Raw genomic sequence first — 24299 nt, 5'->3', positions numbered from 1 at the left:
CATTAATGTGGAAGCACTCCACAGAAAAGCCGTTTATAGATAACTGCTGAGTATCAGGTGGGAGGGCACACACCTGTGACTGCTGAGTACCAGGTGGGGAGGGCACACACCTGTGACTGCTGAGTACCAGGTGGGGAGGGCACACACCTGTGACTGCTGAGTACCAGGTGGGGAGGGCACACACCTGTGACTGCTGAGTACCAGGTAGGGAGGGCACACACCTGTGACTGCTGAGTACCAGGTGGGGAGGCACACACCTGTGACTGTTGAGTACCAGGTGGGGAGGGCCACACCTGTGACTGTTGAGTACCAGGTGGGGAGGGCACACACCTGTGACTGCTGAGTACCAGGTGGGGAGGGCACACACCTGTGACTGCTGAGTACCAGGTGGGGAGGCACACACCTGTGACTGCTGAGTACCAGGTGGGGAGGGCACACACCTGTGACTGCTGAGTACCAGGTGGGGAGGGCACACACCTGTGACTGCTGAGTACCAGGTGGGGAGGCACACACCTGTGACTGCTGAGTACCAGGTGGGGAGGGCACACACCTGTGACTGCTGAGTACCAGGTGGGGAGGCACACACCTGTGACTGCTGAGTACCAGGTGGGGAGGCACACACCTGTGACTGCTGAGTACCAGGTGGGGAGGGCACACACCTGTGACTGTTGAGTACCAGGTGGGGAGGGCACACACCTGTGACTGCTGAGTACCAGGTGGGGAGGGCACACACCTGTGACTGCTGAGTACCAGGTGGGGAGGGCACACACCTGTGACTGTTGAGTACCAGGTGGGGAGGCACACACCTGTGACTGCTGAGTACCAGGTGGGGAGGCACACACCTGTGACTGTTGAGTACCAGGTGGGGAGGGCCACACCTGTGACTGTTGAGTACCAGGTGGGGAGGGCACACACCTGTGACTGCTGAGTACCAGGTGGGGAGGGCACACACCTGTGACTGCTGAGTACCAGGTGGGGAGGCACACACCTGTGACTGCTGAGTACCAGGTGGGGAGGCACACACCTGTGACTGCTGAGTACCAGGTGGGGAGGCACACACCTGTGACTGCTGAGTACCAGGTGGGGAGGGCACACACCTGTGACTGCTGAGTACCAGGTGGGGAGGGCACACACCTGTGACTGCTGAGTACCAGGTGAGGAGGGCATACACCTGTGACTGCTGAGTACCAGGTGGGGAGGGCACACACCTGTGACTGCTGAGTACCAGGTGGGGGGCACACACCTGTGACTGCTGAGTACCAGGTGGGGGGGGCACACATCTTTACTCCCATCTACTCAGAAGGGTCACAAGAGCTCAAAAGTTTGAGTCTAGCTCAGATGATACAGTGGGAAACCCCTAAAAAACACACACACACACACACTCACTCACACACCACCAAGTAGTGGATGGCAGAACTCATGTCAGCAGCCATGCCAACACAGGCACCAGCTGCAGCCAGCACAGGGTTTGCTGTATGAGTGCTTGTGACGGGCTGGGGTCCTGTGGCCTGTGCTGACGACCTTCAAAGCCTGATGGTGATAGGAAGATTTTAATCTGTTTTACAGATGAAGCATACCAGCTTCAGCAAATCTTTGCCCCTAGTCCAGCAGTCCTCAACCTGTGAGCGGCGACTCCTTTGGGGTCAAATGACCCTTTCACAGGCGGTGCCCGAGACAACCAGGAAACACTGATATTTACATTATGATTCATAACAGTAGCAAAATCACAGATATGAGGTAGCAAGAAAAATAATTTTATGGTTAGGGGTCACTACAACATGGGGAGCTGTATGGAAGGGTGGCAGTGTTAGGAAGTCTGAAGACCGCGGTCTCTTCTAGTTCATTCTCTCCCCTGCTGGTCAGACCAGAGCACACCGAGAACCTGCAATCTAACTTCTGCGTCTGTCCGCGGAGAGGGCCTCTTCCATGGCCGCTCTTGTCTAGGTGTTTGATAGCTAGTTTTGGGGACGGGAGACAAACACAAAGGAGACATCTCCCTGAGCAGCCAGGGCTCTGGCTTGTGGGGTGTTCTGGCTGTTCCCTTAGCTGGGGAGCCCAGAGCCATTGTAACATGCCTCTAGTTGCCACCAAACCTTGATGATGCCTGTACTGGGTCTGGGACCCTTCCAGCACGGTCACCAGGTGACATAAAGCTTATACTCTGCTGGGTGGAATCAGAGCTGGCATGTGCCTGCGGGCTCTGGAGGGATTTGTGTGTGTGTAATGTACACGGAGGCTCCCTGTGGACAGTAAGGAGAGCGCCACTAATAAAGCTGGTGTGTCCACCAGAAAGCGGGAGGATGCAGGGACTGCTGGGGACTCAGGACTTCCACTCTAACTTCAAGGCAGTTGCTTAAGTCAACTTACAAGTCACAGGCAAAGCCTCCAGGCAGTGCCTTAAGTGATGAGCTGAACCAATCCCTGGATTGACATCCTCAATCAAACCAGCCTTGGTTCAGCCTTGCTCAGCGTCCACACACAGGTAAGATCATTTCCCACTCAGCCAGACCTTGGGGTTGTGCAAGGGATGGGAGGGTCCTCCTGACTTATCCGGCTAAATTTGGATCAAAGGATCAGAGAAAAGTCAGGTTGGGGAATGTGGTTTTTAAAACCCTAAGATGCACAAGAGCTGTTGAAAGTCACTGAGATTTGAAATTGCCGAAGCTGCTGAAGCGACTTTGGACAGCCTCACAGCTTGCACCGGACCTGGCTTTGCTAAAATAGCCAGAGTGTGGGAGAGGGATTTGAGGTAGGAAGAGGGAAAATAAAACAATTAAACAAAGAAAATAACACAGAAGGCACACAAACACCAACCCTCTTTGCACCTGAGGTATCTGGAAGGGAGGGAGGGAGAGAGAGACAGAGAGACAGAGAGCAAGTGCTACCAGCAGGGCAGTTCCATGCCATGCTAAACCACGGGCCACCAGATCTGCCAGCAGGAGGTGGGGGAGCAACTTGGAGCTTAGGGCAGCCATAGCCTGACCCACCTTTTCCTTTTCCTTTTTCCCATGAGCTGCTGCCTCAGAAGCAACTTGAGCTTCTATTCCCAGAACACAAAGCCCCCTGGGGACATGCCACTCCCTACCCTAGCACCCTTGTCTTTCAGTAGAAATGACCCACTGTTCGGAGGGCGCACCTCCGCCCTGGCTCTGCCCATGGGAGGAAGCCTCGGTAGGGTCTGACTCTGTGTTTGTGTAGGCTTCGGGGGAGGTGGACCAGGGCATGCCACTCTCTGGTGGCCTTTCCCTTCGGACATCTACAGATATTTTACAGGGATGTAGTGCCTTAAACAAAGAGGAAGGAGTCATGGCTTTTGTCTTCTGCAAAGTGGTTGGAAGAGGAATGACAGGATCAGGGATGAGAGGAGGCAGGGTGTGGGGACAAGGGCCTCTTTCCTACTTTCACAGTGCAGTAGTTATCAGCAAGGGCCTGGCACAAAATGGAATTGAAGGGCCCCTTGTTTCAAATGTGGTAGGAATGTCCAGGCAGGGAGGGTAGCCTAGTGTGACCTTTCCAAGGCCAGGCAGGTATGGGCTCTGCTGCAAGGTTCACCATGGCTGTTAAGAGACTCTGGCTTCAGGCTTGACACAACCATGGGTTACCGCTGGACAGATCTCCTGGAGAGAGCCACTGCAGTCCTTGGTGGATCCTTGACTGCCGGCCTGCCCTCCTTCCAGCACCTGCTTGATGGAGCCTCTGCAGGTTCAGGACTCACTACCCCATGAGTGAACAATGGAAGTAATATGCTGTCTCCCGAGGTCGAATATCTAAACACTCCCTAGATCCTACAGCAACAGACTGATGGAGCTTAGAGCCACCAAGCTTTGGGGTGAGAAGGAACCACTGTTCTTCCAGGTCTCACTGCGGTTAAACTGGGTCCTATAACTGGGTCCCCTGAGGGCCTGTGGAATCCCCGGTGATACAGACCGACCTCCCACCACGTGCTCTGCTCCGCACATGGCCAAGTTCAGGCGAGCCATAAATACTCACTTTGTCTTGACTTCTGATTCTTTTTGTTTGTTTTAGTTTCCCTCCGAGACAGAGTGCTGGCGATAATCCACCAGGCATTTCCAAAGGGCCAGAGGGCAAGTGGGGTGGCCGTGAGCTGAGCCAGCGTGCGATTGGTTATTTATGAAGCACCACCTCCAGGGCCACTGTGCTAGGTCCTGACCACATAGTGGGAGTCCCAGGAGCCCAGGGGCTTCACCTGCTTCTGTCTATACCAGTGGCTCTCAACCTTCCTCATATGACCTTTTAATACAGTTCCTCATGCGGTGGCGATCCCCAACCATACAATTATTTTTTTGTTGCTGCTTCATAACTCTAACTTTGCTGTTATGAATTATAACATAAATGTCTGATATGCAGGATGGTCTTAGGTGACCCCTGTGAAAAGGTCGTTCAACTCCTTCCAAGGGGGTTGAGACCCACAGGTTGAGAACCGTTGGTCCAGCCACTCTATGAAAGTGGATTCCCAAATGGCTAACATCATCTAGGGAGGGATGGGGGCACATGTTTTGTGGGCCAACAAAATCAACTCCATGAAGAGGCTAGACTCTGGGAAAGTCCCTTTCCGCCTGACCCGTTCCTCCAACTTACTACTTTCCTTTCAGCACTCTCTCTTATTTCAATAATTTGATAACTCTGCTTTTATTTTTAGATAGTTTTAAAGAAAAAACCCCTCTCTCCTGCTCCCCCCTTTCTAGGGTAAGACTGATGAGGGGGAAGTAATTGTGAAATATCACTGTACTTCTATGATCCTAAAAGCCTGTCAGGCTAATGCTGGACTGAGCATGCGCGAGGTTCCGTGTGCCCGCACAGGGAAATCTCAGGCAAATCAGGGGTTCAGTGTCTGTGGCGTTGCTAGGTATGGTGCTGTCATCAATGGAGCCTCACAGCGCTGACATACTTATTTCCATTTTGTTCAGAGGCATTAGTGTTGCTCCAAGTCGCACGGCTTCCAGCTCTCTGCCATTTAATTCTGAAGATTTTGTTTCAGCCAACAGGATGCCCAGGGCCCCTCTCGTCTCTCCCCTAGCTATAAAATGGCCTCACATAGACAGCGAGCACTTTGTCACTTTGTCACAAGACTGACCTTTCAGATGGGGGAGGCCTGAAGAGACCTGTCTTCCCCTCCCTCTGAGTCCCAGGCTTTTCCCAGAAGGTCCTGGCTGACACACACTTAGGGAAGGCACACTGGACAAAAAGTGGACAGGAAAGGGCTCACTCTGGGTTAGACCTTCTGCTCTACTCTTGCAAAAGTCGGACAAAGTCATTGAGTTCACCATGTTTGGGAAAAAATGCCTTCTTCTTAGCTTCTCTTTCTTTTGGTCTTTCCGTAAAAGCAGCTAGGGTTTCCCTAGTGATCGGTGCCCGCCCTCTCTGGGGAAAAGCCTGGTGCTTCTCCCAGGCCTCCTGGCCAACTTTGTTCATTGTGCTCTTCTGGCAGAGGCCCCGGGAGGGCGGTGTGGTGCAGGCCCAGGCAGGTAGGGCACTCAATGCCCCTTCCTGGAGCCTGCTTAGAAACCGTGCCTGCCACAAAGGTCAGCGTGTTGCGCCCCGAGAGGACAGAAGGCATGAGAAAGAAAGTCCCACCGATGGTAAGGCCGATAGCTACACCTAAAAGCAAGGCTGTACTTGAGACTGACCACCTCCCCCTTTAACAAGCAAGACTTTCAAACCTATGGAAGAAACCTCTTTTGCAGGGTGGGATTAGGAAGAGAGCTGAGGCACACATAGGTGAGTCCAGGAAGGCTGAGCGTGCCTTATGAGAAATATCTGGGGCCAGAAATGCTTCAAACTTTTTCCAGGTCTTAGAGTGTGTGCACACACACCATGTTGTAGCTTTTAAAGACTGGACCCAAGTCTACACGTGAAACTCCTTTTGTTTCAATCCACCCGACATCCACATAGCCCCAAGGTGATCTTACACAGCATTTTTAGTGTCCCTGCGTTTTGGCTGTTTGTGACCCATCAGGAGAAGAAGTTAGGCGTCTAGGTCAATGTTTAGAACGTTTCCGAATTTGGGCCTTGTTGGGAGAGAGAGATACTTTGTATCTCCTTCAGAATCTGTTGCGGGCCTGGAACAGGAGATCCAGCATGGTTGTTCTTCATCTTGACTGCTCAGGCATGGAAGGCATCGTCTTGCTGAGGGGTAGCTGTCTGTCACCATTCTCCTAAGCAGCACATTTTGGGCAGACAGGAAGCCTTTTTTGTGTGGCTCCCCAGAGGGCCTGGCCGGCCTGCCTAGCTGCCTTTTTTCTGTTGCAACTCAAGGCTCAGTTGCTACACCAAAGGCTGTATCCAGACTGTTGTCCGGGATGCTCCACAAACCACTCTTCTCTTATCATCCAGAACCCTGGAGAAAGGCCCTGGACACAGCTGGCAAGGACAGGCCTGCCGCCGTGGAGTGCCATCGTGGCTCCCTAAACACCCACAGCATAGCCTCGGGGCCACTATGGCTACCCTCCTCCCCCACTCACTTCACACCCCACTCTCTGTGTGCCTGAGACCCTGCAGGGCATGCCATCTTCCTGTCCCTCATCTGTCTGTCTTCCTTATCCAAAACGCTTGTGACTGGAAAGGTCTGGGGTCCGGGCTACTTTCTTCTCTTTTCCTCTTGCTCTGGGACTTTGGGATGTTTTCACGGACAGCCATCGTATGTAGCTGGGACTCTAGGGACCACAGCAAAGAAAGATCTTGCACTAGAGACCTTGCTTCAGGTAATTCTTCTCCCCCAAGCCTGACTTTCCTGAGCTGCTGCCAAAGGGGACTGCTATCCCTGCAAGCCAGTCTTTGTTTTTACTGCCCAAGAGCTGAGGTGCCCTTCATGTCCCTGGGCTTCCCTGCCAGGTGGCCCAGCAATCGCTGTCTCTGATGTGAAGGTCACCGCTTGGCTTCTTCTCTCCTCCTTCCAGAACTAAAAATGACAGCAGTGAAGAGGAGGAGGAGGAGGAGGAGGAGGAGGAGGAGGAGGAGGAGGCAGATGGGGAAATGCCTGACCACACAGAGCCCATGCCTGCACCAGGAGCTGGCCCGCCTCAGCCTCCCTCCAACTCACAAGGCCGAGAGGGAGGTAACAATAGTCGGAAGTTGGGAGTGGCCACCAGGAAGAGCCAAGGGGAGGGGGTGGGCCTCTCCTGGACACTTCCTCATGGAAAAAGGCAGAGGACAGGGGACATTTAGCTTTGTCTGGGAAAGAGAGCCAGGCGCTGCGGCTGTCCCACAACTCTCCCCAGGCCCCCTCCCTCCCTGTCTCCCCAGAGATTTTATTTTTACTTTGGTAAATGCAAAAAAACAAGGTTGAGTTTCTGGTAGATGGAAATTTACTGAGGGCTCTCTCTGGGCAGCAGACAATCGGCCCAGCACTCAGTCTTAGGGATTATCTCTCAGACAAGATGGGTGAGGGGGCCACTCTCAACACACTGCCTAAGGAGAACTTTACAGAGTTAGGGGCCACAGTGCTCAGTTCCTCCTCCTCCGCCTGAGGGACTGCAGGGTAGGTAGGGCAGAGCCCCAGCACATGGAAACAGTGGTAACTAGCTTGTGTACTAAGGACTTTGGACAGGCAGATGCAGTGCTAAGCATTTGATAGGTACAGTGAATGTATGCTAACTTGTCGTGGAGGTGCTCTCATGATCCCATTTTACAGATGTGAACACTGAGACACACAGAGATTAGACAATTTGCCGGAGGTGCTAGAGATGGTAAGGAGCAAGCCTGTTGAGAGTCCCAGGTCTGCATCATTCAGCTAGGCTATCTCCTTTGTCATTTGTAACATGTGACTTTATAGCCAGATGAACTTGAGCTCTGCTCCTGTTAGTCCTGCCTGAAGGTCCTGGGCAGGATACCAAACCTCTCTGAGCTTCAGTTTTCTCCATCCTTGTGACATGGAAATACCACTCGGCTAACACCACCAGCCGACGACAACAACAGGTTGTTCTCAAAGTTAAATCCAACTTTGCTTGGGCGAGGCTTGCTACAGTCAGAAACACTGAACCTCTTCCAAGTTCTGTCTGCTCTCTCAGCCCCAACAGCACAAACCTGCAGGAGATGATGCTAAGGAAAGGCAGCTTGGTCAGCAGCAGGACCTGACACCCTCTTCCTCCACCCCCGCCCTCAGCCTGAATCCCACCTTTCTAGGAGGACAGAGACAAAGAGGACCAGGAGACAAAGAAGACCAGTCAGACAGACTCTCTGCCAGAAGAATCACCTGAGCCATTTCTGAGCATCTGTGAGTCTTCACAGGATAGTCAGATCCACGAGTCTGGCAGAGAGGCCACCGGAGGCCTTCTAGTTCCATCCCAAGCCAGGGCGCCCTGGGGAGGGTTTACTATGAGCACCTCTGCTCTGTTGTTCCTGAGGCAGAAGGCACACACACACACACACACACACACACACACACACACACACACACTGCTTTCTCCTGCCTGGAAGATGACATTTTTGAAAGCCAGGCATCTGAAAGGAAGTTCGCCACAGAAAGCAGAAGGAGCTCAAAGGTCACCTTTGCCCCCCTTTCACAAGCAGCTTGCAGAAGGAAACTTGGCCTCTGTAGCACTCACGCTCAGAGCCACTGAGGCAGAGAAGTTCCAGGTTCCTGGTGCAAATGCCATGGACACAGGTGGACACACAGAAAGGACAGGGCTGAGAGCAGGCAGCTCCCACCTCAGGAATTTCTAACAAGGAAACTTTTGAGGAAGGGCTTACAGGCGGATCCCACAGCTATATTTAGAAAAGTATTTCCAAGCAAGGCACACTGGAGCTATTCATATTTCTGAGAGGTAGCGCTGAGTTGCCCGTGGCTAAGGGCACTCTGTAACACAGTGCAGACCTGCTGAGCACCAGAAACCCTTTCCACCTTCTGAAGACACTTCTGCAGTCCCGTCCTGGCAGAAGCTGATTTGCAGCTCCAGACTGGGCCGTGAATCACCCAGTTTCCCTCTTCTGACAGGCTGTTCCCGGTCTTGAGAGTTCAGCTACCATGCTCCTGTTCACGTGCAGACCGCTGGTGGCGAGGCACAGGAAATGGGTTGCCAAAAAGGCACACCAGAGAACCCCCAAGTACGAGCAAGATTCGTCACCCTCAGAACTTGAGGCCAGGGTCATCCTGACGTCTATGAGGATGTGTGACTTTCATAAATAGTCTGACTCATCACTGGTACTCCTGTATCTGTCACTGTGGGGCCCCGGGTGGTGGCAGTGGGCTCTTACTTAGTCCGTTCTACCCTGCGGTATGAGGATCCCACGGGGCCATCCCAGAGGTAGCATACTTGCCTCTCTCTTTCAGAGGTGCAAACAGGGACATATTCTACCTCTGCTAGTGTCCCCAAAGTGACAGAACTGGAATCATGCTCAACCCGTCACCCTGGCAGCCTGTATGCCCACGGAAGTGGGGAGTGGGGTTTCCCACTCAATAGAGCAGGGGCACTCAGTGGTTCCTTCACTTTTTGCCTTTGGTTACAGGGACTTAACCTTAGTTTGTTGAGACTCCACTAAGCATCTCAAGACCATCAGAGAACGAAACCAATGAACACGGCAGCAACACTCCTATGTGTCACTACCCACAGGGAGACAGAGTTCTTGGTGCACACAAGAGTCCCCTTCTCGTCTGCGACGCTTACAGAAGGCTCCCGATTCTCGATTCTCATAGACTATCACAGCTCTTTCTCACTGGGTAGGGGAATGAAACTCTGAGAGGCATGAGCGAGTTTTTTTTGGAAACATCAGGAATGGCAGAGGCCAAGGAATGACACCGGAGCTGAGAATCCTCCAAGCTAAGGATCTCAACCCAAAGACCTTCTTTGCTGACTGGGTGCAGGCCCAGTTCCCAGAGGCAGGGCTGAAATGCATACTGCCTTTGAGGACCTAGGGAGAGGGATGTCCTTTTAGATGTTCACCTGCTGTCTGTCTGTCTGTCTGGGAAGGCTTGTCCCAGGGTGGGGGTGGAGCATCTTCTGAACCCTTGGAGCCTGTGAATGGCCGAGGGTGAACAAAGTGTCCCAGGACCTCCATCCTCCTCCAGTGACGAGAGCCCCGTCGGGTAAGCTGGGCCCCCTCAGTGTCTCTGGGGACAGCCCATATTTAGGAACTGCAGCATCTCTTCTAGGGAACAGACCAGCTGGTTGATTTATTCTCCTTAACTTTTGATGTTGTTATTATTAGGCACATCTGTCTCTGAGTGAGGTCACCAAGGAAAAACCCAACCAGAGGAAAATAGTTTCAAGCAGTCGTCATTTCAATCTTCGGAAAAAGGAAGCGAGTGGATAAACTAACCACCAGAAGATTCCAGAATTCAGGATGAGCGACGGGGAAAACGGAAAGTATGTGCTCTGGGAATGGGGCAGCTGGGCTGGATGCACAGAGCACCCACAAGCTGCTTCCGCTTCCCTTTCCCCAAGCTTAGCTCTTTCCTTTTCCCTAACACAAAGGCCAGAGAAACAGACACCCTCTCCATGCTTGCTCAAAGACCCAGAAGGAGACCCTATTAGTGACCAGTGACCAGGTGACATGGGACAGAGCTTCCCTCCCAGTGACCATCAGACTTAACTTGGTTCAGCTATAGCCCCCCCCACCACCACTTTTTTCTAAATTAGTTGCCAAAAATTGTAAATGAGATTTCAAACAAAAGTCCAATGCTTCTTTGACACACTGAGTCTACAGTCCTGGCAGCCTGGGATTGAATAGTGGCAGCTTGGGACAGGGGTCAATTTTTAACCTATCATCACCAGCCTGGCCCATGACAGCATTTACATTAACAGGCGACCAACTATGAACGCGCCAAAGAAAGCCCAAAGACCCAGACCTCAAACACAGAGTGGACTCTTTCTCTGTCTGTAAAGAGAAGAAAATGATTGACATGCAGGGGTCATTTTCTATAGAGAGGATAAGGAAGAAAAGCAAGAGAAGGGTTTGAGGCACTGAGCACCACTCTACCAGCTGGGTGATGTGTGGTCACATGGGTACAGAGACTAAGACACACACAGAGCCAGCCTCTTGGATTGGATTAGTAACTAGGGTGAGGACCGGAAGCCTCAGAGGTGACGTCACCCAGGAAGGTAGAAAGTAGAGCTGAGGTTTTGGATCTTGCCAAGTACACCTGGTGCCTGGGTTGGGTACCCAGTCACACTGCTTTCCTAGGCCTAGGGCCAAGGACACCGGATCCCACTCATTCCATACGCTCCTCTCTCTTACACAAAGCCCAGCTTCGTCAAACCCTCGCAAACAGAGACCAAGCTCTGCCTGGGGACTCTCCTGGGTTCCCACCCTCCATGTCCTCTCTCTCTGCAAAATTGGCTTATTGGTGTTTGCCCCGATGTGCCATATTGCTGGTTCTGGGGCAGCCTGTCTGGTGGCAATAGCCTATGTCACCTGGAGGACAGTGATTTACTGTTTAAATGGTGCCCCTCAACCTGTCCACTTTCACCTTCTCAGGTCCTGCCCATTTCCCTCTGATCCACCCCGGTAAATGGCTTCTCCTTGCAAGATTTACATATCACACACAGTCCACAATCCCTTTGTCACCTGCTTAGAGCTCATTCAGGTCTGGTTTTATTATGAGCATCATTTCCTATAGCAACAGTTCCTGAGGGTAACACACTTCCTTCCCAGAGTTGAAAGCTAATGGATGCATGCAGAGCTAAGTAGCCATGAGCCTCCAAGACCTAGCTCCTGGCTGAGAAGGCAAAAAGGGAATCCTGTTCAGTATCTATAACCAGTTCTGAAGGAGTCTGGCAGGAAGCAAACAGACTCCTAGACCAGAATGATGCTTCTTGTGTTCCTGGGAACCAAGGACCAGAGGAGGAGCCTCTAAGTCCTGGCATGAGATGGTCACATGGACACAGAGATTAAGACACCAGTCTAGCCCCTAGAGGCAGAGGTGGACAAAAGCCAAGATTGCTATCCTATAGTTAATCTGGAAGTTGCTGGTCCCAATCAACTATCTGTATTCTCTGACCTCAATGCTGTTTGCTCCTGGCTATCGACATCAAGGCTGGGCTATTGTCTCCCATAGACCCAGGGCGGGGGTGGCCAGGGCCAGGCAAATGAGAAAGGCAGATCCACAAGGCTCTGCCAGATGTAAGATGAACATTAGGACAGAAAGAGCTAGACAAAAAGGTATCCCAGGCCGGGAAGGCGCTTACTTCTAGAGTCATAGCTCTGCATCAGAACCTGGGCAGACACTCACCCATGCTCTCTACTTTTAGCCTGAACTAGCTTTCTTTATGGGGTTTTAGAAAGATCCAGACTGAGTGAGAACAAGCTGGTCCGGCCAGGCTCTCCCCTTGTCCAGCTATCCCCTTTCTGGCAGTGACAGCCTTGCTACCTCCCTTTGTCCTGGGACCAGGGGCTTGGGCTTGTTATCGCCCCTCCCTCCTCCCTACCTTTGCTCTGTTTTACTTAATACAACCAATACCACATATATCCACTATGGTGCCCCACTGTGTTCTGGCTTCAGGCTTAAGCCCAGGGAGTATGAAGCCCAGAGCAGATGAGCACAGGCCTGATAATGGAACATGGCAAGGATGCCAACCAGCTTTATAAAGAGGAAGGCACAGATAAGGGGGCATTGCTTTGGGAGAGGGGAAATAAAGGAATTTTTTGGGGGGAAAGATGGAGTTTCTGCATCTTTAAGAGCCAAGAGAGGAAAGCACAAAGGGCAGAGGGAAGGCAGAAGAAGGTGGGCTTTGGGCTTAGAGAAAGCATGAGCAAAGCTAGCGCTGCGTGGCTCATGCTCTACAACTGAGCTATGCACGGCTGGCCCTAGACTTTCAATACTGCACATAAGTGTCAAATACACAGAGAGATACCGCCTGCCCATCACAAGTATCATAGCCGACACAGGTGCTTGTTCAGAGAACTCTGATTGTAAAGCAAGACCTAGACATACATGGAAGGAGCGCCCCACATTTCAGGAGCGACTTTCCAGCAATCTCTTTCAGCAGAGTTCGCTGTGGGCTGGCTTGTCCCCAAGCTTCGGGGTATTGCATGTCCCTGAGCTTCATGCCCAGTCTAGAAGTTGGGTCTGGAATTGTAAAAGCATGGAAATGGAACCCCATCGCCTCCATCTTACCGTTTGAGGCGAACCACTCAGGGCTTTAGCTTGTGTTTAAAGCGTGATAACAGAGGCTGGGAAACGAGCTAAAGTGATTGTGATGTGTGTAGGAGAACCTGAGTTTGGATCTCTATGCCCCATGTAAAAGCCAAGGGCAGAAGCACAGGCTGAGGGACGGGTGGACACCCAGAGCTCAGGGGTCAGTCAGTCAGTCAGTCCAGCCAAAACAGCATGCCCCAGAGTCACTGAGATTCTGTCTCAAAGACTAAGACGGAAAAGCAAACGGGAAAGACATCCCAACTTCAACTTCCACACATGTACACAGTGGTACACACACACATACACACACACACACACACACACACACACACATCACAATTTCTACACATGCACACAGTGGTACACACACACACACACACACACACAAACATACACACACACCACAAACAAACAAGTCAATAGCACATTTGATAAATAATCCCGATGAACTAAAGACAAGGAAGGCACCATGACTTCTAGAATTCAACTGTAATGAGTTGTGTGTGTGTGTGAGAGAGACTTTAGGCTACATTTTCCTCATGCAGTCAGGTGTCTGTTGCTTTGAGTGAAAAAAAAAAAACCTTTTTGAAATGAATATGAATGGAAAGTGTGATTGACTAACTCAGAGAAAAGCAAATCAACAATACACACAGAAGAGCAATTTTTGTGAAATCTGATTAAGTTTGCAGAAGTCTCAAACCCAGAAACTATAACGTTTCTTTTGTGTCTGCTACAAACCAATGCATAAGTAGAATGTTTCCCAGTTTCCAAAATAAGGATAATGTAATTAGCAAGACTTTAAACCATTAATTACTCTGAATTTTTAAAATATGCATGATCATATACACAAAATTAATTAGCATAGGCTTTACTCTCTGTATTTCTTCCCTAGTATAATTGGTTCATTAATTGCTGAAGATAAGTTTTGTCATTACAGAAATAATGAGTTGCTGGTTTTGTTCTTTTTTAAAAAATATATATATGTCTGGAGGTATATATGCTAGAAACACCACTGGTAGCTTCTGGGGAAAAGAGGGCGCTTTCTGACAGCTAAGCTCAAATCCCCTAAGGCTTGGCCAACAAGCCAAACAACTTGGACTACTGTCTTTAAGTAAATGACACAGGAAATGGCTGGGAACTTTACTATACACAAGGTAAAACTGCCCACGTGTCAAAAGCATGAGTCAAATAAGTTGGAGAAAACCTTTTATAAACCACGTCATGATTGAAGATGTAACAGGCTTTGTATGTAAGGGACTCAAACAAGACTTCAAGATGCCACCAGACAAGCTACGTACGAATAGCCCAACGTATATACATGTATGCATACAATGAAAGCAATATGTCACTTGTCTATCAAACTATCAAAAGTAAAAAAACAAAAACAAAAAACATAATAAAGATGAGCTGTACAATGGAACCCGGGCTGACACACTATTGAGAAGCACTCCCAAAAGGCACTCGATCTTCTGGAAAAACAGCTCAGGAATATGTTTCTAGGGCTCTAAAAATGTCTCAACCTTTCATTTACTTTTTTTTTTAACCTCTGGAAATCTACTTAAGGAAGCACTCTAAAATTCGGAAAAAGTTACAAACACAAAAATGTTAATGAAGCCATTGTTTCTAGTAACAATAGTGTTGAAAATAACCCAGCAACCAACAATGGAGAAATGATTAAATAACTCTGGGGGTACATCCGCCCAGGATTTAATTGATCAGGGAACTAATTGATTATTTGGTCCTCCACTCTGAAGACTAAAAAGCTACATGAAATTGTTGCTATACTATTAAGCTGGTGGGGTGCGGAGGAGGCTAAGCGGTAAAATACTTTGTTTCTTTTTGCAGTGCTGCGGTTCACAGCTAGGGTTATTTACATATGTTAGAGATGTGCTCTACGAGCCCTGCCCCCAAAAGGATGGGCTTTAAATGGCTTCAAAGAAATACAGCCATTGATACTAAGTACACATTTATGCACTGTGATTTTACACCGATCTCTGTAAACTCTCTGACCCTTTTGCTCTGACTTCTCTTTTTATATTCTATCCTACTGCGTGCAAATAAGCTGCCAGGTTTCCTTTCTGAGTTAGTTGGAATCTAAACTGACTGATTTATAAGGTAACAGAAGCCAGCTGTGTGCCACATACTTAAGCAGGTAGACCTCTGTGTTTGAGGACAGCCTGGTCTAGACAGTGAACTGCAGGCCAGCCAGGGTGTCACAGTGAGACCCTGCCTCAGAGAATACTAATGGTCATCATGGTCACAGGGTCTGTGTTCATTTGTGATGGTAGGGCTACAATGGTACATTTTACTTTTTATTTACATGTATGGAGTTTTCCCTGTGTGTATGTATATATCTATGCTATATGCATGCCTGATGCCCTTGGAAGCCAGAGAAGGCACCAGGTCCCTTGGAACTACAGTTACACATGGTTACAAGCTGTCTTGTGTTGCTGAGAACTGAACCTGGGTCCTCAGCAAGTGCTCAGTAAAACAGCAAGTGCTCTTAACCACTAAGCCATTTCCCTGCTACTACTTTCTTGTTATTTATTCAGTTTCTATACTAAGTACAGAATTATACTATAGTAAGTGGTTAGCTTACTTTTATTACAGTTAAATATACATGTATGTATACATACAAACACACACACACTCAGAGAGAGAGAGAGAGAGAGAGAAAGATCACATGGGCAAGCTGCAATACTATCTTACCCAGTTCTTTTGTGCCTCTTCCTGTGTCTGATCTAAGAACACAGTCCTCTTCAACAGGGCCCTTCCTCTGGGAGAGACACTGGACTTCCTTTCCCTCTGTGCTTGTCTCATAAGGAAGATCAAGACCAAACCTGCTCTCTGTATAGGATGCCTGCTCTGTGAAAACTCCAGGGAACCCCAGAAGCCTAGGGACATTGATGAGGGGCCAATTTGATGGAAGATAGCTATAATAGTTTGGTGGGGGCCTTCTTAGTATCAAAAACCAAGCCAGGAGGCTGGAGAAATGGCTGTGCTGTTAAGAGTACTTGCTGCTCTCGGGAGACTTGGGTTCAGATCCCAGCACACGCAGAGGCTCACACCATCTATAACTCCAGTTCCAGGGGCTCTGATGCCCTTTTTCAGCCTCTGAGGGCACCAGGCACACACGTGGTACACAGACATACAAAACCCTCATAAACATTAAAAAAAAATAAAAAATCTTTTAAAAAAAGTCAAGAACAGAAGTAAAGATGACATGTACTGAAGAAAACCTTTACAAAGAGAAGATGAACCCACTAAGAGTGGGGGTCATGATTTCCAACAGGCTACCCACACGATGCCTTATAAAAGCACTAACTAAATGCCATTGCTAGTGAATTCATTCATTTAGGTGTTTGTTTGTTTGTTTTTGAGACAGGGTTTCTCTGCGTAGCCCTGGCTGTCCTGAAACTCACTCTGTAGAGCAGGCTGGCCTTGAACTCAGAGTCTGCCTGCCTCTGTCTCTCAAGTGCTGGGATTAAAGGCATGCACCACCACTGCCCCACCATTCATTTAGTTTTGAAAAAGTACTTGAGTGCACAGCTATTTTGGAGGTGGGGCACAAAGACGGTACCTAGAAGTAGCTTCCATTCTAGGTGGAGGAGGACCATACAAATACATGTTGCATAGGTGGTGGCATGCATTCTGGAGATTGCTAAAGGCAGGGTGGGAACACAGGAGGTGGCCTGATGGTAGGGAATAGGGGTGTGGCCTTTGCAGTACTTTTTCTGCAGAGACTGTGGGGCTGGGCATGCTGGAGAGGAGGGCAGAGAGTGATAAAGCTAGGCAGGTCCCTACAGAGCTTTCCAGGCTGTTCGGAGTTAGGATTTTAGGGCTTCATACAGGGCGGGAAGCCTTGGTAAATTCTAAGCAAGCAGTATTCTAAGATGCACTGTTTTGTTATGAAGAGTTGACCTGGGAAAAGCCAATGAGGAAGGGTGAAGATGGCCAAGTGAGAGGAGAAGATTACATACATTTGAGACCCCCATTTCTCACTTTAAGCTGAGACTGTCTTTTAGTGGGAGGAGGGACCACAAGCTACTTTAAAGTCCCACTCCAACCAGGAGGTATGGTCCCTGTTGAGACAAGATTCCTGCCGTTAACAGAGAAAGAGCCATGTCTCTTGGTGCCAGAGATGAGTCTGCTCACCGGCAGCAGTAGGAACAGCGATTAGAGGTGTACAGGATGAGTCTGGATCTTGTCTTAGGAGCAATGGTCTCTGTTCACCTGGCTGGTGTGACCCCTCATTGTTTGCCCATAGCAGCTCCCAGGGCAGCTGTGGATGTGGGCAGATCTGGAGGAACAGGATGGAGAGATCCTGCCCTTGACTCCTGGACCCCAATTTTAGTCATTAAAACCAAAACAAAACTCCGACCACACCCAGAATTGTGACCCCACAAAGCCATTATCCTGTTAATGAGAATGTTTTACATCATACTAAACACACACAGGCACTCCTCTACAGAGTCCCTTTTAAAACAGATGGGCTGGGCCATGGTTCAAAAGTTCTTCCCTGCCTAGGAGTGGAGACGGTTTAAGGAAAGCCAACACCAGGGACTGGAGCTAAAGACAACCACAGCAGCCAGGTGGTGGCACTAAAATCTAGCCAAGTACCAACCCGTGGTCACAGAGATGATGAGAAATTATGTAATGTTGAGATGCTTCTGAGGAAAAAGTAGATTTGTACGCAACCATTTGTGTTTCCTTGGGAAAATCTCAAGATGTGTGGAGACCTTTGGATACGGCGTAGCCGGAGTAGATGGTGCAGTCACAGTGCCAATATGTTCTGAAGTCGGAGCAGGATTAACATAAAATATAGACTTACATACAGGAATGATACAGAGCCAGACATAGCATCTTTCTGTGACCGTGAATATTGATTGTCACCTTAACAACCTCAGAGACAAAGCTGTGGCTCTGTCTATGAGGAAGCTCTTCAATGGGCTAACCCACCCCCAATGTGGGGCAGTATGCCATTTCACTGGCTGGGGTCCCATACCGAATAAAAAGTTGAGCACTACATTCACCTCCCTCTGTGTCCTGACGGTGGGAGCAAAGAGACCAGCTGGCACCCTGTCCTGCTGCCATGACCTCCCCACCCTTGAACTGTGAGCCGAAGTCAAACCTTCCCTTCCTTAAGCTGCTTTAGTCAGGTGTTTTATCACGACGAGAAGGTAGCTAATACACTGCGGGTATCTATTTTCATATACAGATTTGTGCTGTAGAAATAGATAGTGTATGTAGTGTATATTTATATCTATAATATACGTATATACAATATAGTACTGATATACATTAACACACACACACACACACACACACACACACACACACACACGCGCGCGCGCACACATACCCAGGCATGCACACATGACACAAGCTATTTACATTTCTTGGCCTTTCTGCTTTGCTATCTAACCACCCGGAAGCCTGCTGGGGCATGGATATCTATATCTGGATGTCTTGAGAATCTGTCAGAGAGCTGTAGGAAACTCCCACCTAGTCCTCGGGGACATCTTGGTCTCCAAGGCTCCGTGGCCCTTACACTCATTGTTCTGCTGAAGGGTGAATAAGGGTTAGGTGAAACACAAAGTGTGTCTTGACGTGTTTCCTCCTTGGCTCAGTGACAGCGTGTGTAGGGGACAGGGCAGGGATGCTTTATTGCCACTTGGTTCCCTGCCCCTCCATCTTCCACTTGGCTTCAGTTGTCTGGGAGTGGCTAGCTTCACCCCACAGTTTTCGGATAACAGAACTCCTCCGACTTGACATTTCTAAAGAGCTGGGTAGCTTTCAAAGAAGCTCTTGTCCACCCCAGCAAGAGACTTTTAAAACAGGAATGTGTTTCTCAAATATCCATAATGTGACTCTTCCAATGTCTCGGCTGCCCTAGGCTTGCATCTCCCACCCACTTCCCATCCTTCGTGCCTCCTTTGCTCGGTACCTGCCCATCGAGCAAGCGCTCTTCTGCTCTCGCCCCACATTCAGAACAATGATTGTAGTGTCTATTCTGGTTCATTCTTGATGGTGCTCCAAGTCTGTGACTTTCCTATTTACCCACATGCACTTGGCTGCAGTGTCTCCCCCAGCAGCTAAGAACTCTGCGTCACTCTGGCTTGTTCCTTCTCCACAAAGCAGAGGGCAAGAAGGCTTGGGAGAACTGTCAGTCACTTTGGATTTGCTGTTTCCAAGGCCACTGCTGGGAACTGTCAAAACTCTATGCCCCTTCAAAAAAAAAAAAAAAAAAAGGAAGCCAGGGTGCTCTCTGCAGCAGCCGGGGCTCATGCTCACCGCCCCCCTGGGTGCTGAGGAGGAAGGTAGCTGCTGTAACCTCAAGGGGAAATACTTGCTTGACACAGGAAATTGGAACACCTAGCACTTTCCATCAGCAGCCTGACAGCAGAAGCCACACCTGGAAAGACTTGCACCAGAGCTCCCCTGGCCACAGTAACCCCCAAACCAGTGGATCACTACTACATACAAGTACCCCCCCCCTTTTTTTTTCTTTCAGAAACATTTCAGCCCTGAGAGAGCTGTCATTGTGACTTCCCTCACCATTGGCAAGCAATGGCCAGGAGCCTCTGGGAGCTGTCGGGAGGAGGAAGGAAGGAGGTTGGGTGGCATAGTGGAGGGAACATTGAACAAGAGGTAGGACAGCCGACCAACCGGAGCTCCAGTGCCATCCTTAACGATGGAACTTGAGAAAACGTCTTGGTCCCCGCTTTCTCTGCACCAGCAGGAGCAATCCCTGTTGGGCCTACACACCTGTGTTGCTATGAGAATCATACAGGGTGGTGGCAAGCAGGAGGAGCTCTGGGGGCCTGTACCTACTGGGTGTCAACTTTCACACATTAAAATCTGTTCAGAGCCTTTCAAAGTCCTGACTTGGCTCCCGATCGAGCTCTTCCCCTCGGCTCCCCTCCACTCCAGTCTAGGGCACCCTCTTTGGCCCATCTGCAGATTTGCTGGAGTATCCTAAGGTGTCAAGAATAACAAGTCCGAGTAACAGAGGGAGGAGCCTAACAAAACTGCGGAGCCTCAGTCCTCCATGCCCATATTCTCTACAATCCAAAGGCAGTGTCCTCAATGACTGATTTGCCTGCTCAGAGGGTCAGGGTGGCCCCAGTTTTCCATGTAGTAAAATGAACATCTGGCTGCCTTGTGATGCCTTACACAGAGCCTTCTAACTCAGAATTATCTGCAGGGAGATCCTGATGTCTAAAGCAATCCAGAAAAAAAAAATGCAATCACAGATAACCCCATCCTATTTCATTTCACTTTAGCACTGTACAGGCTAAGTTTGGCATAGTGAGTCAGCCATCTTGGTTTCAATATTACTGGTAAATTCTAAGGAAGCAAAAAGTGGCAGTTTGTATGAACCACCATGTAGCGGTTTTTGCTACTTTGTGGGTTCTTCTTTCTTCTACCCTTCTTTACCTCTTTTCTTTCACCCTTTAACCCCTCCTAACACTAAGTAGGAGAGTAAAAAGGATAGAGGGGAAAGGAAGAGATCCCCGAATAAAGTCCCGGTTGGAAAGGGGGGCTAGACCACTTCCTGCTGATGAGGGGCTTCCAGTTGGGTGGGGCAAGTTTGATCTTTGCCATCAGGAGACCTAATTATTTTCTTGTTATTGTTTCAGTTTTTAACACATGACTACTTAACAAAGGGTGACCGACAATGACTGACAACCTAGCACTACCAACCCACCCTGCCCCCGCCCCCGCCCCCCCCCGGGAACCCTAGCATTTATAGGCCCTCTGAAAAGTCCCCAGAATCCCAAAGGTCACACAATCGTAGAAACTATCTGAGCTGGCAAAATCACACCCCTGCTAGAGCACGAGGCAAATCATAGTCAGCTGTGGGCAATCTGAAGAAGCCCCATGACCCACACCTTGGATTAAAATGAAAACGTATTCTTATCATAGTTCTGTGCTTTTAAAGAAACCCAAATCCCAGAGTTCCCACCGCACCACAGGCCCTGACACTCAGAAGACTCTTCTAATTCTTTAATACAATGGTTGAAAGGGATCTTGGGTCTGGGACACCACCCACCCTACTGCTCCAGTTGGAGGTTGGGTTCTATTACCCTTTCCACCGGCTACTCTGGCTCCCCCGGTGAGCCTGAAAAGCAGCTCAACTTTCTGATAACCTTGACTTCCTCATCTGCAAAACAGGGATAACAAGGCAAGCCCTGCCCCATCCCAGGTTGTTATGGCAACCGAGTAAGAAAGGAGATAGGAAGGTGCTTTACAAACCACAAGATACACTCCAAGTTCAAGCTCCTGAGATGGAGAAGAGCCCTGAGAGTATTTTATTCTGATTTGTTAAAGGATTTATATCATTCTTTGACTTAAAAGGACTTTGGGGTGCTGAGTTTACATCTGTAACCCCAGCATTCAGAAGGCTGATCCAGGAAGATGGCTAACAGAGGCTGGCTTGGTCTACAGTGAGACTCCATCTCAGAAAAGCCAAAAGGGGTGGGGTGGAGAGACCAGGGTAGCTGCCCAGAAGTGGCCTTGACTTCTAAATCAACTTCTCCAAGCAACTCGCATAAACAGACTGTTGATTCAGACAGCTGTAAGCACAACAGGAAAGATGGGACACTTTCCACGTTCTCTTTTCACTTATTTTGGGTTTTGAGTCATGAAAAGAACGTGGGCAACCTTACCGCATTGCCTTTTAGATGAGCGTAAAGGTCATTTCCTAGAACCCTCTCCCCACTCCGGCAGCTGGGTCTGTGGTGGGCAGCATACCAGCTCCAGCTCGGTGCTGAGCTGAAAGTCTAGAGCTGTTTGGCCAGGATCTCAAGGACAAAGACATCCCCATCAACCTTCTCTCTGGTGCTCTGACCCCCCAGGAAGGGGACAGAAAGAGTTTCCAGGACACACAAAGACTTATTCTGCTCACAAGGGTATTGACCAACCCAGCCTACTAGACTGTGCCAGGATTGGCAAGAAAGAGCAGAACAGGGACAGTTTCTGCTTTACCTCTGGCAGATGCACCCTTCTCTATTATTAGCAACCCAGGCAAGATGCCACGGGGCTGGGGACACCCCTTTGTGTCAAGGGGAAGGAGGCAGGAGGAGTTGCGTGTGCAGGAGAAAGAAGCAGGTGGAACTTCCTGAGGCTTCCTCCACAGAGCAGAGAGCAGGGTGAGGTTGCCAACAGCCTGTCCTCTTAGCTTGCTAACCTCAGACACACCCAAACTTCAAAGTTCACCCTGGATGTGGCTCGAGGTGTACCCCTGTGCTGCTAGGCCCAGCTCAGTCACCTGAGGTCTCTGGGTGTGGAGCTGCAACAGGCCTGGAGAGGCCTAGAGAAACAGAAAAAGAATGAGCAGAAAACTAGAGAAGCTCCCTCCCTCCCTCCCTCTCTCCATTCTATGACAAAGATGCAATTTAGGGTAGCCCTAATGTGACAACACACTTATACCACCAAAGGATGGTGACCATTAACATAGTGCTGTTCTATGAGTCACTTTCAGTCCTGTTCAAAGTAGGGAAACAACTTTGTGTTAAAGATGAGAAGCAATCTTGGCAAGCCTAAGTAATCTGTCCATGGGAAAAGCATGGCGTATGATGACTCAGTGGGTAGAGATGAGAGGCAGAGGACTGTCACCTCCATATATATGTGTGTGTGTATATATGTGCATGTATGTATACATGTATATATGTATACATGTGTATATGTATATATATATGTGTGTATATATATATGCATACACACATATCACTTGCTATATCACCTATGCAACCTATGAGAGACCTATGCAACATCTATGTTTTTTATATAACATCTTGTATGTGTGCATATGTGTGTGTGTGTATATATATATATATATATATATATATATTCTTTTAAAAAGACAGATTTCTGGCTAATGGTAGAACCTCCATTTAGGTAGAAGTGTTGAACTCCACAACATGCCCGCTGGTCACCCTTGTCTAAATGTTAACCACAGTATGAAAAGTATTCAGACGGAGAGGCTTTGCAAAAGAAGCAACAAGTGAGTGGTGTTTATTTACTAACCAGGCAGAGTGGCCTAGGGAAAGTCAAATAAAATTCCACGGAGGTGAGCGAGCAGGCACTTCTGAGGCAGCATCAAGGACACCATTCGACTCAGTGCATGGAGGCCTCTCAGGGCTGCAGGCCTCTCACACGGCGCTGCCTGGGCAACTAAAGTGGGAGGGAGGTTGGAAACTGGTCTCCAGACACAGCTGAGCGTTCATTCTGGCTGTCCTTTCCTAGTCTCGTGTGACTTCAAGTTGACCTGTGTGTGTCCTTGTGGACTTCTATATCTGTAACTTGAGCTTGGGACATTGACAATGAATAGGAAAAGTGTCTAGCAGTAAATGATACCAAAATGGTCATCGTTGTTATCATAACCAATCTTGGTCTGGGTAAGAAAGGTTGAATTCTGTACTTGGGCAGCAGGGGTCGGGGTATGGGTGGTAGGTAGGTAGTGGTGTGTGCTGGGGATATAACCCAAGGACTGAGGCATGCTGGGCAAACACTCTACCACTGAGCTGCACTACCCGGGTCCAGCTCCATTTAAGTATGCTTTTGTTGTTATTTGGTAATATGCTTTTGAAACTGTTTCACTCTGCAGCCCAGACTCACCCAAAAGGTACTATGTAGCACAGGTTGGTGTAGATCCTCCTGCTTTAGCCTCCTACCTGTTGGGTTTACAGGAGTGAGCCACCAACCTGGCCCCGTTTGCCTTTTTGTAATCAATCAAACAACAACCAACCAACCAACCAACCAACCAAAACAGAGCTGAGCTATGGCTTTGGTAGGGTTTGTTCACAGGAGACTCATTCTAAGCCACTCAGTTACCAGGAAGGTGATTTCCTGTGTTTAGAGTGAGGCCACCCCAGAAGGGCTCACAGGTGTCAATCAACAACTCTGCTGGAGAAAAGGGGCAGGCAGCCAGGATGCAGGAAGGGGGCATCCCCAGGGCCAAGCCCTAGGCAAGCATTACTCTGAGGGTACGCCTGCATGGGAAAGGCTGTCCTGGGAGTCCCTAGTCACTTTCTCTAGGGATTAGAGCTTTGGTTCCTTTCCAAAACAGCACTTACTGCCTCTCAACATGTTCCTGTTGTTCGTTTTGATTGCAATCTTGCCATTTGTGAAAATTAAAACATACCTAGATGATAAAGAAGACTATCTCCTAATGTGCCAGCCATCTCCTGGGTCCCCTCAC

The 24299-nt window shown here is 49.2% G+C and overlaps 1 protein-coding gene and 1 long non-coding RNA gene across 3 annotated transcripts in view; one reads left to right on the top strand and one right to left on the bottom strand.

The window, feature by feature from the left end:
* The window catches only part of Itpkb (inositol-trisphosphate 3-kinase B), a 94799-nt gene that overhangs the window by 12539 nt on the left and 57961 nt on the right, over window positions 1–24299 (bottom strand). The window lies entirely within an intron of this gene.
* Window positions 2296–10794, top strand: LOC147006287 (uncharacterized). 2 transcript variants are annotated; one of them, XR_015048569.1, is made up of 5 exons: window positions 2315–2482; window positions 8028–8233; window positions 8954–9063; window positions 9466–9676; window positions 10165–10794. It is a non-coding gene; the product is annotated as an uncharacterized LOC147006287 (long non-coding RNA). The 2 variants fall into 2 exon arrangements; XR_015048568.1 differs by lacking the exons at window positions 8028–8233; window positions 8954–9063; window positions 9466–9676 and adding an exon at window positions 6918–7075 and having other exon boundaries at window positions 2296–2482.

The sequence above is a fragment of the Mus caroli genome, unplaced genomic scaffold (assembly GCF_978045245.1).
Source record: "Mus caroli unplaced genomic scaffold, Mus_caroli_1 scaffold_1, whole genome shotgun sequence".
Taxonomy (NCBI): domain Eukaryota; kingdom Metazoa; phylum Chordata; class Mammalia; order Rodentia; family Muridae; genus Mus; species Mus caroli.
Note: the sequence above shows the minus strand (reverse complement) of the source record. Positions and strands in the feature narration are given on the sequence as shown.